Raw genomic sequence first — 6,000 nt, forward strand, 5'->3', positions numbered from 1 at the left:
CTTATGAGAATGTGGCTTCGGCACTACCGAGAAGGAGAACAAGAATCCAATATGTTCTTCTTTTAGTTATTAAAACGACATGACGGGTCCAATATCCGGCTGGAGTCTTCTACTGGCTTGCAGCAAGCAAGAGTTCTGAGCGTTTTTTTGTCCAGAAGAACTTGGCTTGAGATAGTTTTTGGCTGTGCTCAAAGTTGAGAAACTGGGACATGAAAGTAGGGCTGCTCAAAAGAAGGCCAATGAGCCCAGCCTGCTGCCTTAGGCAATGCTGTCCCAGTCAGAGCCCTACTCAAGAATTTATGTCATCAGAAGTAAGTGGTTTGTTCTTATTGAAGAAGACATTGCTTGCAGAGGCACGCCAAGTAGTGTCCAAAGAAATGAATCAAGGTATAAAGTCTGGGCGGTCCTTAGAGTTGATTTTGCACATAAGACAAAAGAAGCATTTGTGGGACGGCAGGGCATCTGTAACGGGAATTCTTTTTTGCAATCCAAGGGCCATTTTGGCATAGGCGAGGAGATCCATCAGTAACACTGGGATTTGTATGGCCACATTTTTTTTTTGCCAGGAAATATTTACCCCATGGTCTAACACTGTCTGTTCCTAAATTAGGACTGGCAGTTACCATAATTCTATGGCATTAATATATTTGTTTTGGGAAATAAGTGTTGTGGAGATGTACTATAACAGCACACCCCTGAGCATATTCTCCAAGGAGATCATATGAATGAGCTTCGTTCTGCAATAGCCACAAAGAACAGGATTCAAATTCAAAGTTTTATCCATTTTGGGTTTTTTTTTTTTTAAGATCTTTATTTATTTATTCATGAGAGATACAGAGAGAGAGGCAGAGACATAGGCAGAGGGAGAATCAGGCTCTCTGGAGAGCCTGATGCAGGACTCAATCCCAGGACCTGGGATCTCGCCCTGAGCCAAAGACAGATGCTCAACCACTAAGCCACCCAGTGTCCCCCATGTTGGTTTTAATAGTTGCACACCCCCATCCCAGGTCTGGGGCTATCACTAAAAGCCAAAAAACAAACAAACAAACAAACAAAAAAACTGGCTGGATTGATTTTAAGCAAAAGTCAGGAATTGTGGAAGGTGTGTGTATATGTACAATTTCCTTGGGCATGATCACTAACTCAAGGAAATGTATTTTGTCAAACAAACCATATTTTAGTGATAAAAAAATCAAACTGTATGTAAAAATCATCAGACAGGCTATCTTATGGTCAAAAGAGATTTAAAGAGTTTTGGTTTAATGTCCTCACTTTTAAGATGGGGGAACTAAGATCTGATTGTGTTTAGTAACTTTCTCAAAGTCACAGAGCTAGTAAGAGAGCCAGGAATAAAGCCCATCTTTTGATTTTCAATCTAGAGTTTTTAAATTATATCAACTAATGCAGGCTTAACTCTGTCCTTTCTTCTCAGGCTTTGCTCCTGCTACAGGATGCTTTCACGGAGTTCAGTGTCCTCATCCAAAAGCTTACCAATCTTATTGTAAAACTCATCCATTAAAAAAAAAAAAAAAAAAAAGCCTAGAGAGTATTTTAAGGAAAACACGTGTACCTACCCAGCTTTAATGAAGGTAAACATTACACTTTACTTGTGTGTCTTCCTCTCCCTTGCTTCCCAGAAATAACCATTTTACTAAATCTTGAGTTTATTAGGCCAACTCAAGTAGTTATTTTCTGTATGTATCTATACACACACACTCACACATACATAATTCTACATTTTTATTTTGCTCAGTATCATGCTTTTAAGATTTATCTTAACCCAACACAGTATTCCATTGTATGGATGCGGCAATAGTATTTATTCATTCTCCAATTGATGAATATGATTTTAAGATTCTTCTGTAATAGACACAATATTCCAGTGAACATATTTGTGAATCTCTTTTTTTTTTTTTTTTTTTTTGAGAAAGAGAGAGAGAGAGAGAGCATGCGTGCGTGCAGGAGCGGGCAGGAGAGGGAGGAGAGAGAGACTCTTAAGCAGGTTCCACACCCAGCAGGCCCCATGCCAGGCTTCACCTCACAATCCCGAGATTATGACCTGAGCCCAAATCAAGAATCAGAGGCACAGCTGACTGAGCCCCCAGGCGGCCCTGTGAGTATCTCTTTGAGCATATTTGCAATAGTTCCTTTAGTCCTCAGAAGTAGAATTGCTCATTCAAGGAGTGCAAGTACATGTGATACGTAGAATCATAGTCCCCACGAAGATGTCCTTGGAACCTGTGAATAGATCACCTTACATGGCAAAGGGATTTTGTACTGTGATTAAGGTTAAGGATCTTCAGAAGGGGAGAGTATTTCGGACAACGCAGGAGGACCCAATTGAATCACACAAGTCCTTGAAATTGGAGGAGACGGAATAAATACCACCTGAAAGGAATTCAATCACCTGTTGCTGGTTTTGTAGATAGAGGAAGGGGATTGTGAACCAGGAAATAGATGGCTTCTAGAGGGTAGAAAAAGGGAAAATGGATCTGTCCTAGAGCCTCCAGAAAGGAATGCAGCCCTGCAGACAGATGCTTTGATGCTAGCCCAGTGAGATCCATGACAGATGTCTGACCTCCAGAACTGTAAGCTAACACATTTTCATTGTTTTAAGTCATGAAGCTTGTGGTTATTTGTTATGACTGCAAAGAACACTAATTTAGCATATTACATTTTATCAATTATTGCTATATTTCCCTCCACAGCAGCTATTCTGTGCTCATTATCAATTTATACTAATTTCTAGATCCCTTCATAAGCCTAGAGGATAGCCAGACTTAAATTTTTGTCTCCTGAGTTTGAAAAGCTACACAGCTCTAATTTGAACAAGGTTTTAACTTTCATTTCCCTAATTACTTGTGGGGTTGAGGATTTTATTCTATTTTATTGGCTATTTGGACGTGTCTTCTCTTGAATATCCTGCTTGTGTATATTGCCCTTTATTCATATCGGGCTGTTATTCTTACTTATTTGTGATCATGTACACATTCTGAATACAAAAATCTCTATTTGTGATACTCCATGCAAATATAAATTCCCACCTTGCAGCTTCCTTTAACTTTGTGGTATTTTCTTAAATAGAAAGTTGTGATTGTAATATCAATAAATGTAACACAGTTTTTACTTAGGGAGCTTTGCATTTCAGGTCTTATACCTTCTTCCAAACCTCAAGATCATAAACATATCCTCTATTTTCTTTAGAAGCTTTAAACTTTTGCTTTTCATATTTAAAGCTTTCAAATATTTGAAATTGTTTTTTTATTTGAGTACCCAGTTGTTCTAATACTATTTATGAAAAATCCATTATTTTCTTAGTGATTTATAATGCCGCTTCTCTCTCATACTTCAATTTATGTATGAACCAAATTCAGGCTCTCTTTTCTGACCCCTGGTCTATGCTTATTTCAGTTTCTGCTCTACACTTTCACTAGCTTTATTGCTATATATTTACTGAGGTTATTTTTTTTTTTTGCCATTGATCTACTCATTGATGATTATTCATATGTAGGGATGCTATTGATTTTATATATTGATCTATCTGGCAAACTTGCTAAATATTCTTTTAGTCTCACTCATTTGTCTATAAATTTTCTTGGATTTTATAACTAGTATTTTCTCAATAAAGATAATTTTGCTAGTTTTTGTACTTCTTATATGTCTTTATTTATTGTCTGCTTTGATTTTGCAATGCAATGTTTGTTAGAGGAAGTGATAGAAGACATCCTCATATTGCCTCTGAGTATAATTGGAAATGCTTCTGAAGTTTCACATAAAAGTATGATGTCTACTACAGATAAGTTCAGGGATTCTCCTTGTATTCCTAATTTGCTAAAAATAGTCATAAATGAGTCTTGAACTTTATTGGATTTCTTGGTATCTACAGTATTTTCTTTCACTCTTCGTGTTCACTTTGGGTATGAAGATATGTATTTGCCTCATAAAAGTAGTTGGGTAGCTTTCTTGCATTTTCTATTTTCTGAAACATTTTCATACAGTTTTAGGTAAGGTCTGATTGTATAATTTATTACATTTGTTTAATGATTATTATTTCAGGCAATTTTGCTAACATATTTGCCTAGGAAGTTGTCAATTTCATATAAATCTACCAGTTTATTGCCATAAATTTCTTCATAATATTTTTGACATTAAAAAAAACTTGTGGAAATACAGTCCTTTCCTCTTTTACAATTTCCATTCTCTTTTTCCATTATTATTTTTGATGCTTTTTCTCTGCTGTTGATCAGGCCAGTCTACTTTTCTTTCTTTCTTTTGAAGAAATAGTCTTTGTTTTGTTGATTTTATTTACTATTTTGTTATTGTCATTAGTTTTTCTTTGCTCTCCTATTATTTAGCTTATTCTACTTTCCTATCTTACTGATTTAGTTGTCTTAGTTGTTTTTCAACCATTATTTTTCATAAATGCATTTATGTGTATAAATTTCCCTCTAACTACTACTGTACTAGCATTTAAGAAATTTTGATACATATTTTTATTGAGTTATAAATATTCTCTAATTTCTATTGTGATCTTTTTTCTCATATTTTACTTATGAAAATATAACTTTCTTAAGTAACCACTTTTACTTTTTATGAAATAGTTAATTATTGTGTAAAGAAGACACAATTTGTTTTCGTGATAGAAATTATTTGAAAATAGTTCAGACATTACATGTGACTTAGTATGTGGTTAATTTTATAATATTCTAATAACTTGAAAAATACATAGTTTTTATTTTTTGGAGTTAGGGTTCAATATATATTCTTTGTTAGAGGAAATCCTGTACATGTTATTATATTTTGCCTGATTATCAATTTTCACATTGTTATGGGAAATCAATTCTTATAATTCTCTCAATTACTAAAAATGAATGCATTTATTTATTTGGGCACTGTTATGTGTTCCATGCATATAAAATTTTATTTTACCCTTACAACTAGATGAGGTGAGCACATTATTTCCCCAATTTATAGACAAGGAGGTTACAAGAAATTAAGTTCACAAAGCTAGTAATTGGTAGTCAAGACTTAAACCCAATCAGTCTGATGGCATTATCCACATGTTTAACTCCAATACTACTGCAGCTGCCAGTTTTTGCTTTATGTGTGTATGTATATATATTTTCTTGTCAACACTTGTTATCTCTTGTCTTTTTGATACTAGCCATTCTGACACGTGTAAGGTGATATCTCATTGTTTTGATTTGTATTTCCTTGACTAGTGATGTTGAGCATCTTTTCATGTGTCTGTTGGCATTTTATTCATTTTGAAACTATGCTATTAGAAATATACAAACTTACGCATGTTATGATTTGTTACAGAATTATTCCTTCTATTATGCATTAACTCTTCATTTCCATCAATACTTTTTGCCTTTAGATATTTCTGAAAAATAATCTATCTTTTCTTCAAGGTCACTTTAAAATTTTCTCTTTATGTGTAGTGCTTAGAAGTTTTATTAAAACATATCTAGGAAAAAAAAATAAAACATATCTAGGTATGTAATTTTTAAATATCCTGTTTGCTATTCAGATACACTTTGATTTAATAACTCATGTCTTTCTTCAACTTGAAAATTCTGGAGAAAATGTAATATAATGAAAGAAAACTAAACCAGGCTATGTGATCCTTGGAAGAGGACCTAATCTCCTGAAGTTAAGGGTTCTCATCTCCATCCCAGGGTTGTAATGATAGTCAAATGAGAAAGTAGGTGACAATAATAAAGGTTAATATTGATCAAGAATTTTCAATATGTCCGGCATCATGGTAATCTATGAATACATACGCATGCTTGTACACATGAGCTTGCTCATGTACACATTCTCATTTAACCCTCACGGTACTATTTTAGTTGATGAGAAAACCAAGGTGGAAGAAAATTAAATACATCTCCAAGAAAATGCAAAAGCATAACATAAAGTAGAAAGCTTTGAACAAAGTTATTAATGTATTTTATCTTTCTTACTCCATCCAAAGGTACTTATGAGCAAAGCTTGTCT

The 6,000-nt window shown here is 34.3% G+C and overlaps 1 long non-coding RNA gene across 4 annotated transcripts in view; it reads left to right on the top strand.

Annotated features, from left to right (window-relative positions):
* Positions 1 to 3,586, top strand: part of LOC144305386 (uncharacterized) — a 289,595-nt gene extending 286,009 nt beyond the window's left edge. The window contains exons 6-8 of one of the 4 annotated variants that reach the window (XR_013372411.1): positions 1,433 to 1,589; positions 1,932 to 2,113; positions 2,502 to 3,585. This is a non-coding gene — a long non-coding RNA (uncharacterized LOC144305386). Of the gene's footprint in view, positions 1 to 66; positions 284 to 1,432; positions 1,590 to 1,931; positions 2,114 to 2,501 lie in introns of those variants that run through there. The other 3 variants (XR_013372413.1, XR_013372407.1, XR_013372409.1) reach the window with 3 other exon arrangements.
* Positions 3,587 to 6,000: the final 2,414 nt, after the last annotated feature.

Source organism: Canis aureus, chromosome 35, assembly GCF_053574225.1.
Source record: "Canis aureus isolate CA01 chromosome 35, VMU_Caureus_v.1.0, whole genome shotgun sequence".
Classification (NCBI taxonomy): domain Eukaryota; kingdom Metazoa; phylum Chordata; class Mammalia; order Carnivora; family Canidae; genus Canis; species Canis aureus.